Here is a 12,464-nt window from a genome sequence, read left to right on the forward strand (position 1 = left end):
AAACCGTGGGTGGAATTCTACAGCCTGTGCTACGCAGGAGGTCAGACGAGACAGTCGGAACAGTCCCTTCTGGCCTTGAATTATAGTGAAAGACTTAGGAAGCTCAGTCAAAGAGAAAATGAGGAGGTGACTTGATGACAGCCTATAAGCACCTGCATGGGAGAAGATTTCTGATAGCACAGGGCTATTCAGAACGAGAACTGGTGGCTGGGAGCTGAAGCTAGATAAATGCAAGATAGAAATAAGGTGCAAATTTTTCACAGGGTGGGGAATTAATCCTGGGGCAGCTTACTTGGTGACACGGCATATTCACTATTTGGAGCCTTTAAATCACAATTGGGTGCCTCTTTCTAAACAACATGCCCCAGGTTCAACCAGAAGTTACAAGTTTGATGCAGAAACCAGGAGGTGAGATTCTCTGGCCTGAGATGATCATAAATGGTCCTAGAATCTATAAATATATGCCCAAACAGATAAACTACCTGAGCGGCTCATTAACAGCAAGGCCAGGTTTCTTACTGAGGTGATACTTAGCTCTGGCATTCCTAGGGTAAGTCTCCTTTTGGTGTCACTGGAGTGTATCATCAGGAGGAACTCTGCTGAAGTCAACAGAGTTATTCCAGGGCAGAGCTGATGTAAGGGAGATCAGGATGGCCCTAAACCCTTCAGTTCACCACAAAAAAAGGGGCGAGCTGATGGGAAATAAAGAAAAAAACGTCTGAACATTTTTAAGCTGTTTTCCATTGTCAAAATTTTGTCAAAATTCAAAGAATTGGGAGCAGCTCCATCAATGGTCAGAACCCAAAAGCCTTTTAATGAGCATTTAGCCCGCAGGGGCAGCTGTTGTTAGTCTGTTGTTAGTTTTGTTGGCAGGGGTGGCTGTTAGTCTGGAGCTTTTGTTGGGTTTTTGTTTGTCTTGTCAAAATTAACTTTGTCACAATATCGAATTTTGGAACCTGGTGTCCAGCTCTAAAACTTGCTCTGTGTCTTCTCCACTCACACAGGACATATACAGAGACACCAACACAGGCCTTGGACGTGCAGAAAGGACAGGAAAATAACACTCTGCACGCCCAGACCAACACTGTTTCGTGGGAAACTCCCTTTACCTCGCTGCACCTCCAGAAGAGGGTGGTGGAGCTGAATTCATCCAGGGCTGCTGAGCCTTTGGGAGCCGGAACAAGCTGGGCATGGTTGACGTCACTCGGACCATTACAGAGCGTTTTAGCACAATGCGCATTGCAAACCTTTGCTGGCTGAGCCTCAGGACACCACGTGGGATAGGTGTCGGGATCCCGTGTTACAGACGAGCAAAGGGGAGCGCTGAAGTCACCTGCCAGAGGCCAAGCAGCCTGCCAGGGACAAAGCTGGGATGAGAGAGCCCAGATGTCCTGACTCCCATCTCTTCTTGTTCTAAGCATCTGGACAGACTCTGTGCAGCCAGCCCTCTTCCTGGCTGCGTACCCAACTCCCATCAGCACCTGCCTCGTGACGCAGGGTCTCTAACATATCTGTGCTTGGCACTTGTAGGAATAACAGCACCTGCTTTTGCATAACTCCCTCCACCCAATAGATCTTGATATAATCTGGAGGGACAGTCACTGTCCTGGGGTGGCTGTGGCAGGAGAGGGACCCTGTCCCCAAGGCCCAGCCTACACCTGGCCCTATATGACACAGATGGCTCCCTCCAGCCTGTCGAACCGCCTTGCTGGAAGAGAGGGAGGCTGCTCCTCAGGGGTCAGCGGAGGGACGCAACCGAACTCTGCCTGGATGGTGCCTGCTATTGGCAGCAGAGGGGCCATGTGCTGTGCCGGGCATGCCTCTCCCCTGCCTGAGTGCAGACTAACACTGTACTGAAATGTACAGGGCGTAGGGGCGGACAGGCACCTCTGGGCCTGGCAGCTCGTAGCCCCAGCACCTCTTTCATTACAAATTAAGCACCAGCTGTGTTGCCTTCCCCAGTAGTGAGGCCAGCTGCTCTCCGTCACCCTGGGGCCTTGCACCAGTGGGTGAGCACTGGCCGTGTGGGCAGCTCTCCCTGTGCCCTCTCCATGCATGGTGAGGCAGTGGGGAAGGGAATGCCTGCCCGGACTAAAAACCCGTCGGAGGGACGCCCTGGAAGACGATTCCCGTCAGCCCCCAGGAGAGAGGGATATATCGCTGCCAGCGGCATCCGGCCAGGTACAGTGGCTCCGGCCTCACCTGCTCCATCAGGCCATCCAACACTGCAGGCCAACAACCCTGCTTTTGCTCAATTGCCCCTTAGACGTTTTTACAGCTATATGCAAAATCGTGTGTCGTTTTGTCCAGGAAGGAAACAGCTCATTTAGGATTAATTTAGGATCAGGCTCAACAGTCATTAGTTGAAGGAAAACAAAGCAGTAAATTACTGCCTATTAGCGAGAGGAGAAATGTGGGACTTAATTCTAGATGTATAGCGGCCAGAGCTAAGACAGCATTTAGTGCGAAGTACTGTCATGTGCAAGGATACGTCCCAAAGCAAGGGGTCTAGGGAGCATCTCTCTGCCTTTGGCTGGATCTGTCCCACTGCTCACTAATTCATGGTTCATCCAGTAGCCTTGTCAGAGTTTCCATTATCAAACTCTATCTTCAGGGGTTTATTGCTCAGCCATAAACATTTGCTCCAGGCTGAAACTTGATCTACAGTTGTCAGCTGGAAACTGCAGTGTTTTCAGAAAAAAAAGAAAAGAAAGATTTGGCTGTTCTGTGCAAGTGTAAAAGATTAAACCTTAAAAAAAAAAACCCAAAAAACCCAAGACATTTTCATGCAACGTAGTGAGTAAGACTTTTAAACATTTGCCATCCCATGGATTAAGTGCTTTGGTCCCAGAGGGGGATTTATGGACATTTAAGAATTTCATTTACTAAAATGTTAAATAGGTGAAGAAATAGACAAATAGTTCAACACACAAAACAATAACAATGAGCATGTGGCATCTTTGCAGTTGTCTTCACGTTACCAAGCCCGTCTGTGGGGTAGCTCTTATTACCCTCTTCCTTCGGATAGGGAAAGTAAGGCCTAAAGAGGGTAGGTGATGTACTCAAACTCTGGATGAATTTCACGCCTCTGCAGAGGACCAGCAAAAGGACTTGGGTCGGTACCTTTGTGCAGGGGTGATTTTCACCTACAGCCCGTCTAATGATCAGCCAATCTATTGGATTAGGCTGCCTCTGGAAAAGAGGTTTTGATGTATATCCAAGTGACTATAATGCAAAGGAAAAGTCACACAGAGGTTGACCCTTCCCCCCAAATTCCTCTTGATGTCTAAACCCACAGGAGCATGGTGGAGAGAGATGTTTCAAGACTTTTGTGGGTCTGGATTGACACTTCAATTGGCAGTGTCTGCAAAGGGGATTTGGAGGTTTTGGATTTGAATGGCATGCAGTTCAGCCACTAGGGGAAGAGTTAGGCTGGCAGAAATTCCTCTAATGAAACCTGAAGGCTCCGGACTTGGATCCTCGGGCCAGCTTTGCCACAGTTCATACATTTTTGGCAAACGAAGGCCATGTTTTGTTGGCCAGGCTTTGGGTGACCTTGGAACCAAGTCCCTCAGCACAAAGCTGAGTTTGGGATGAGTTTGAACAGCATTTGAGGTGAGCCTGAGGCCAGTTCAGGGTGTCAGTTGTATGAAAAAGTTGGCCACCTTGAGCGGAGGTTTGCTCTGGATTGGGGCGGCGGTGGATTCACGGGAGTCCACAGGTTCCTAAGTTACTGAGCTTCATGAAGGTCTGGCTAGACGTATAGGCCTAGCCCATCCCAGGGAGCCTCGCTCTTATAGACCATGTCCTGCAAATTCCTGTTGCTCACTGGGGAATAATGCAATGAGGAGAGCAACAAGGGGACCTTGCATACCTGGTTCAGAATTTCCCAGCTTGTCTGAGTTTTATCAAGATGGTTGTGTTGGAAAGACATTCACATTTCACTCCCAGACACTTAGCCCATCGGGCCTAGGCATGGGTCAGCCCTCCCCTGGGCCACATCAGAGGGCCATTCCCCACTTCTCCCCCACCTCCACTGGATGGGGCACCTGTAGGTTCTCACCTTGGAAGCTGTGAGCAGGCCTGTGGGCTGCCCTGCCCATAGATGCACATGGAGATAATGTTGTTTCTTATTTTCCAACCTCTTTCTCTGAGCACTCTGTGGTGAGTCACCCCGTTTGGCTCTGATGATATGCCACCGGCGCCTTCACCATCCCTAGGAGAGTTTGGGAGCTGGAGTTGGAGCATTGCTCATTAAAGAAGAATTATGGCCTCTGCTTAAGTGGATCTTATACCTAAAATAAATACGCAAATGTGTCCAGACAGCTTAAAATGTCAACTTGCTTCCCTGGGAAGAGCAGAGCCATCTGGAGTCAACAGTTATTACAGCTAATGGAATGGGGTCTAATCACCACCCAGCCCCGAAAGGCCTGGGATGCTAACAGTGCATGTGAAAACCTCTCCACCCCACGTGAGAAGCACAGGGGAAAACACTGGCCAGGCTGGAGGGGATGGGCTGGGAAGCCTACCACGAACTGTCTGACTGTCCTCTCGACAAAGGCGACGCTTCTGCTTCAAATGAACCCTGTCCCACAAAAGTGATCTCAGCTCCCTGCCGCTGTCCCTGGGGACCATTTTCCTGAGAACGGGCTGTGCCGGTCCTGAGAGAGTCCTTGCCCCCAGTACATGCTTTGGGACCATGACATTTCACCCTGTGCCTGCTGCATCCTGCAAATGGTCAAATCCTGGAGCCAAGAAGCAGCACGGTTGCTGCTCTGCTCCTCCAACATCTACGGGGTAGCGAAGGGGACTGCATGGGGCAGGGAAGCCCTTGTCCTGCTGCTGAGGTGTGAAAACCCCTGGCGGGGGGTTTCCCCTTCAATGACAAATGTGACTGAATGAATCTAAGCCATGGAGGGACAAACTCCCAAGGAAGGTGGTGGATCCCCCATCTGTTGGTGCCCTCAGATCCAGGCTGGCTGCCTTCTTGGATGATGCTTTAGTCCACTGGTGGGGAACCTTTTTTCTATCAGGGGTCCCTGACCCAACAAAAAAAATCAGTCAAGGGCCACACAGCCTGGTGGGGTGGGGCACAGAGGCTCGGGGCTTCCCCTAGGCTCTGGAGTGGGGCCAGAAATGAGGGGTTCAGGGTGCGGGAGTAGGTGAGGGCTGGGGCTGGGAGTGTGGGCTCTGGTGTGGGGCTGGAGGGGGTTGGGGTGCAGGAGGGGGCTCAGAGCTGGGGCAGGAGGTTGGGTGTGGGGTCTGGGAGGGAGTTAGGGTGCAGGAGGGGGTTCTGACCTAGGGCAGGGGGTTGGGTGGGATGCGGGGTCTGGGAGAGAGTTAGGGTGCAGGAGGGGGTTCTGACCTAGGGCAGGGGGTTGGGTGGGATGCAGGGTCTGGGAGTGTGTTAGGGTGCAGGAGGGGATTCTGACCTAGGGCAGGGGGTTGGGTGGGATGCGGGGTCTGGGAGCGTGTTAGGGTGCAGGAGGGGGTTCTGACCTAGGGCAGGAGGTTCGGGGTGCGGGCTCTGGTGGGCTGTCTGCCTGCCCAGACTCCACACTACTCCCAGAAGTGGCCGCCATGTCCGGCCCCTAGGTGGAGGGGTGAGGGGGCTCTGCGCGGGGTGTGCCGCCCGTGCCCACAGGCGCCACCCCTATAGCTCCCATGGGCTGCGGTTCCTGGCCAATGGGAGCTGTGGAGCCAGCGCTGGGGGCAGGGGCAGTGCATGGAGTTTCCCTGATCGCCCCTCACCTAGGGGCCGGACATGTCGGTCACTGCCAGGAGCTGCACAGAGCCGACTGGTCTTCTGGCAACCTGATGAGCAGGTGCTCATGGCTGCAGCCCCACAGGTGTTCAACGAGGCTCGGGGCTTCCATCCCGTGGCGTGGAGACTTGCTGCAGGATGGATGAAATGAAGCAGTGGGCCGGATACGGCTCTTGAGCCGTAGGTTCCCCTCCCCTGCTTTAGTCAGACACAAGTTATTGGGCTCAGTCCCGGAGGTGCTGGGTGAAATGCTCTGGTCTGGGCTTTACGGGACTCAGAAGGGAGGAACTAAAGATCCCTTCTGGCTTTAAATTCTGACTGTGAATCGGTGGCTCTGATGCTGCTGATGCCCAGGGCTGAGGTGCTACATCCAGGCAGTGCTAGGGAGGAAGTCAGTCACCTGGACAAAGACCTCTGGGAGCTGGCCTCTCCCTGGATACCCCCACAAGGCTCGTTGCAGTCCCGTCGCTGACTCCCCGGAGTGCGGACCGCTCTACGTACACGGCAAAGCAACCTCACCCATTCCAGTGCCAAGGGGAGCGGCAGGGCCCAGACGATGGGTATTTCACACTCCACCCAGGAGTCCTGCAGCATCCGTGGCTGCTGTCTCTGCCATTCATCCTCCCCATGTTTCTCGGCGTTCCACAGATGGTCTCCGCACTCTCCTTCCTGGGCCCTTTCAGCTGCCCCAGCATTTTGAGGCTGTCCCTTCCCTCCCACGTTTCAGTTGGTGGCGTTTCCTATCAGGGAACCAGCAGGTAGGAGGTGCTGTGCAGTCCTGTGCATCCCAGGGTGAACTCCATTCTGCTCCTTCCAAGCTAATAAAGGCCATTGATAGGACCAGCCACAGAACCTGGGATTAGCTTTGGAGAGAACTGACAAGGGAGCAGCAGATAAAAGGAGGATGGTACAGACACCACATTAAGTGCCACTCATGTTTACAGAAGTTTCTAGCCCATTGTGCCTTGCAAGCCCCTGTCTTGGAACAGCGTTGATCACAAACAGCATGCAGGGAATCCCTTCTGCCTGGAAATTCAGCTCAACACCAGTGCCTGGTTCCCAGATAGTTGCCCCACCTCAGGAATTGTCTCCGGTTAGAGATCAAGGTAGAACAAATTCTCTAGCTCCTTGCACTGCTCCAGCCTCTGAACTCAGTCCCTCTACACTGAACCTTGCATAGCAAAAATTAACAGCAACACTGACATGTCTTCCCAAGTCTGAACATTTGCTCCCGTGCAAAGGAAAAGAACTTTGAAGAGCGTGTGTAACAGCACCCTCTGGTGACCCTTCCCTTGCCTTAACATCTCTGTCTCATCTGGCTCCCATCGCCAGAGTGTCCTGTCCTCACAGACCATGGTAACTATTATTTATTGCTATTTGTATTGCGGTCAGGGATTGGGGCCCTGCTGTGCTTGGCACTGCACAGACCCTCCCTGCCCCGAAGAATGGACAGTTTAATGTAAGGTGAGAAATAGGTGGTGGAAACAAGCAGCCGATGAGTGGTGGGGCACGAGGTAGGAGTCGGAACGTTTTGCTCGTGCCGTAAGCAGCGGCTGCAGGACACGCTCGGAGGCTGAAGTGGAACTAAAGCGGTGCCCAGGCCCTAGGCCCTCTGCAATGGGACAAGTTCCCCCAGAAGAGCTTTGCTGTGTCATGAGTCCCTGGAGCGTCATACTGCGGGTGTGGGTCACGCGCTGGAGCCTGAGCTGATTCACTGGATGCTGCCCGCTGCTGGAGCAGACTTAGGGCCTGCTTCCCCTGGGCCCTGCTCCCCGTTCACGCCATTGACTGCAGCAGTGCAACGCAGGTGCAGTGCTCCAGCTCTGCAAAGCGAGGGGGACTGACCTGCCGGGGGGCTCCCCAGCAGCACACAAAGCAGGCAAGGATGTCTGTGGCTGCTCTGGATGACTGTGATGTGGGGGACTCTGTTCTCCGAGAGCAGCGCTCCTTGCAGCACTCAGCTCCTGGAGGTATCGGACTCCTCACTGCAGGGAGAGCTCGGCAGAGCCCCGAATCACTCTCCCTGCCTCCTGCTGCTGGCGGGCTCCATGTGTGTGGGGCAGGGAAGGAGGAATGGACGTGCAGGGAGAGTCACAGCTCCGCTGGCCATTTCCCCTTGCTGGTGCCCGGGAAACGAATGAGCCCTGTTCTCGTTTAGAACTTTGTGTAGTTTAGAAATAACAGCACGGGGTCAGGCTGGGGGTTTTAACCAACTGCCACCAGGGCCAGAGGACCGGGGAGCTGCTGCATGGGCTGCACTCCCCCAACATGAAACAAAGAACCCGTCCAGCCTGTCAGCTCATGTTAATCTGCTGGGGCGGGGGGGGGGGGTAGGGGGTGGGGTGTGTGTGGAAGGGGAGGGCGGGTGCTTTATGGATGCTGGGTTTCTTTTAAAGACTGGGCGGGTCATTTAAGTCATTTGGTATAACACAGAGAGCATCCCCAAATACACGCTGGGACGGGACGTTGACATGTCACCGTGACAGTGTCGCGTCAGGACAGCAGAGATGGCCGCAAGAATATCTCTGATCCCAAAGGGTCCTAAAGTGTTCGACAGACATTTTCTAGATCGATGGATCCCTTCCCCATGGCTGAAACGCAGACGCTGGTCAGGTGGAACCCAGCGCCTGTGTCGCAGGGCAGCACCGCAGTGTCGGAGAGGGACCAGAGAAGAATTCTGTATCGAAGGGAAAGGGCATGGAGACGTTAAGGATGCAGAATGCAGTTGCCCAATTTGAAAGTTGCCCAGAGCCCTGGAGAAAACAGCTAACATGATCATTTTAATGAGCACAAATTACCAGGGCTTCCAGTTTGTGTGTTCTTGGAGAGCCTCCATTCCTGGGCCAGGCAGGCCCAGCCCTGTGGATCTGATGGGCTCACGCAGCCTAGCATGGTGTGGCTGCCAGTCATGCTGTGACACGTCATTGCTGCATGGCACCGCCTTAGGCATGACCCTGCTGCCATCAAAGCCAAGGGGACGTTTACCATGGGCTATGCTGGGAGCAAAGCCAGGGGCCATGCAGAGACAGAGGGTGGGAAAGCTGATTGTCTGTGGTCTTGGGGGTTCCTGTGTTTTCCTAGCATGTTTAAATTAATTCGTGATGCAAAGTAGAGGTTAGCCATTGACCTTCTCTATGTGTCCATGTTAATGAGAGGAAAGGAAGGGGATACAGAGCTGAGCAGGAATGGAGGAAAGGCAGAACTGGTGCAGATTAGGTATCAGAGACGGCAGGTATCAGAGCACAGCTCCCAGCCATAGCAGGGTTGTTTTCCTAAGAAAATCTTTATTTAACTTCCTAAGCATGAATGTTTCCTCCTGCAGCACAGTTACAGTTTCAGTTACAGCCTGAAAAATAACTAGGCTTTAACACTCGTCTACTTAGTCTCTCCTCCCCTCGAGAGGGTAACAAGCTGCTTCTAATATTTGTTGTGTTCATTAACAGATGCAGTAGTGACTGCTGAAGACTTCATATGCCAGTTACCACTGAAATGTAAGTAACAAGTCAGAATTAACAGGCATAAATAAAACAGAAGAACCCTGTATGTTCTGTCCCCCTGCAGGGATTTACTGAGACCCTGTTGGCTCTGGATGTTGCATTGGATGGGGGGGTGTCGAGCAGGGACCGCCGCCCGGTCCTTTGGTGAGCTCCAGTCCGGGTTTTGCAACAGTCATAATATTTTGGCTGGATATTGTCTTAGGAGGTGGTACTAGTCGGGTGGAATTCCCTCATGCTGGAGTTTGCACTGGATGCTTTTACAAAGCTGGATACTCTGGTAATGATAATAATTTAAAAAAAACAACAACCCACAACCATACTCCTAGAATAGGGATGGCGTCTGCGGCCTTGTGGGCAGGCATTATTAATGTGCCAATTGCTCTGATATGATCACATACACAGGGAGCAGTGTGGGCTGATGGAGTATAAACTAGCCTGGACACTCTTTACGAGCTTGAAATCCTGCACATCCCAGAAGGGTTTGTTTCTCTCTGCAGAGTTTGTGAGGCTATTCGAAATCTGCTTCAACCAACCAGCCAAACAACCCCCTGAAGCCCCATTGTACCAGACTTCCCCGTGAGCTCGCAGGGACTTTTTTTTTTTTTTTGACAGAAACTTGCGTGTAACTTTCCCTGGAGGAACAGAGGATTTTTGTGATTGTTCTTGTGGTATTTTAAAACTGAGAAACTAAGTAGAGTCTCTTCAGCAGTCATGAGTGACTGACAGCTCAGAGGTAAGGGTTTCACAATGCATGTTTGTTGAGATTAAGCTTTCGCAATGCAGGCTGTTAGCTAGGAGTGTGAGCCTTGTCAGCTTCTGACTTGTGGGTTTGCCTCCTGCAATATGGCTAATGAATCTGGACAATGGAAAGCTGTGAAGAATTACAGCAAACTCTGCGGGGATTTCCTCAGTGCCCCAAACACCAACCTGGGAGAAGTGTTACGGGGAAGGTGGGGTATTGCTTTTTGTTCTCTGCTTGTATGTTACGTGCCAGATCTTAGTGTAGGACACAAGGGGAGTTATTCAGAAATACGTGTCAGGATATTAAAGTGAGCCGCTGCTCCTGGACCAACTACAAAATCCCACCAGCTGTTGCACAGGAGTCTAGCACTTCGTAACTGGCCGTACCACCACTACCACGGCCACCCTCACTTTCAAAGAGAGTAGCAAGTGTCTTGGTTACCTAAGCAATCAGGAGGGTAGCTAACCGAGTAGGAAACTATTTGCATATTTAAATTGCCATGGATACTTCAGCCTCTTTGCAAAGGAAGGGGCCATCTGTGCATAGCAGGTACCTGCACAGCACCCGGTAAGTGCGTTGACTGGCTGTTTCTCACAGGGGTAGTAGCATGAAAGGATTAGAAGTGATGATGGTAGTAATTAGACATCCGAGTTAACGCCCCTTGCTGATGTGCAGGGGGAGTTCACCCATTGGGAAGTGCTGCTGTCTCCCTGTTTGGGTGTCAAACCGGTGGGGATAACAGGGCACTGGACTTCGCATTCGGGGGTGCTCCCAGAACCAGAGGGGCTGGCAGCTGATGTTTGGTTTTGCTTTGGTTAATGAAAGGTCGGAGTGTGGAAAAAAAAGCCTGCTCTGTGGGGAGCACCTCTGGGTACAAAGGGCTCTCAGTGCCATCTGCCTATAGCTATAAGAGGGCAGAATGCTGGGAGTTTGGGGACTTTCTGCCCCACAGATTCCTGTTGTCTCCTGCAAAGTCAGGGCTACGGGGTCCTTTGCACCTCCTTCATTATGGAGAGCAGTACCCTGGGGAGATGCATCCCTTGGGAGCGGTAGGCATGTGAAGGAGGCAGGCTCTGCAGGCACTGAGCGTTCTCTCTCTGCCCAGCACTGTTCGGCACAGAGCTGAGCAATGCTAGAAACCTTTGTCTCCTGCTTAGGGGTCTGTGCACTCAGTGGGACAACTCCCAGGAGTACGTACCACTCGGGGTGGCCCAACAGGTGCCTGAGGTGGGACTGTTCACAGCTGAGACCCCTGAGAGACAGCCGGCTTGCACTGAGACGTCGAAGGTTCCTGGGTGGTTCCCATTATTTCAGACAGTCTAAGGTATTTTTCTGGGACCTGGCACCGTAGCATCTGAGCACGTCGGAATATTGACCAGGTCTATCCTCAGCACGCCTGGTGAGGCAGGGTAGGGCGATCATCACCACTGTACAGATGGGGAAACTGAGACAGAGAGACAGGGATTTGCCCAAACTCACATCGGACGTCTGCAGCAGAGCAGAGCAGGTAACTGAACCTGCCTTTTCTGCAGCCTAGGCTAGCATCTGAGCATGAGACCATCCTACCTCTGTGTCACGTACCTGTGCATGTAAAAGACTGCACAGATTTGCACTCAGACAGACCTCAGCTCTCCCCCCCGACTACACACACCCCCCGTGGGGTGTAAAAGGAACACCAGATGTGGCAAAGAGAGAGGAAAACCAAACAACAGGGAGCAAAATATGCTCTCGAGAAGGGCAAAGTTCTCCCAGGCCATGTCTGCTCCCAGCTTGACTCCCTGACCTCAAAAAGAAAAGGAGTACTTGTGGCACCTTAGAGACTAACAAATTTATTAGAGCATAAGCTTTCGTGAGCTACAGCTCACTTCATCGGATGCATTTGGTGGAAAAAACAGAGGAGAGATTTATATACACACACACAGAGAACATGAAACAATGGGTTTATCATACACACTGTAAGGAGAGTGATCACTTAAGATAAGCCATCACCAGCAGCAGGGGGGGAAAAGGAGGAAAATCTTTCATGGTGACAAGCAAGGTAGGCTAATGCCAGCAGCTAACAAGAATATCAGAGGAACAGTGGGGGGGGGGGGTGGGAGGGAGAAATACCATGGGGAAATAGAGTACTTGTGGCACCTTAGAGACTAACAAATTTATTAGAGCATAAGCTTTCGTGAGCTACAGCTCACTTCATCCGATGAAGTGAGCTGTAGCTCACGAAAGCTTATGCTCTAATAAATTTGTTAGTCTCTAAGGTGCCACAAGTACTCCTTTTCTTTTTGCGAATACAGACTAACACGGCTGCTACTCTGAAACATGGGGAAATAGTTTTACTTTGTGTAATGACCTCAGTCAGGGATATGGAGACAGCCCTGACCCAGAGAGATGCCCTCTTTTGGGGTATGAACAGACAGTATAATCAGGTTTTGCCCACTATCCCTGGTTCAGACAGCCCCAGCTG

The 12,464-nt window shown here is 52.0% G+C and overlaps 1 protein-coding gene across 1 annotated transcript in view; it reads left to right on the forward strand.

The window, feature by feature from the left end:
- The first annotated feature begins 8,739 nt into the window (after window positions 1–8,739).
- Window positions 8,740–12,464, forward strand: part of RSPO1 (R-spondin 1) — a 36,425-nt gene continuing 32,700 nt past the window's right edge. Inside the window, 2 exon segments of the mRNA XM_038377735.2 lie at window positions 8,740–9,255; window positions 9,759–9,994. The gene's annotated coding sequence lies outside the window, so the exon portion shown is untranslated.

The sequence above is a fragment of the Dermochelys coriacea genome, chromosome 19, assembly GCF_009764565.3.
Source record: "Dermochelys coriacea isolate rDerCor1 chromosome 19, rDerCor1.pri.v4, whole genome shotgun sequence".
NCBI lineage: Eukaryota > Metazoa > Chordata > Testudines > Dermochelyidae > Dermochelys > Dermochelys coriacea.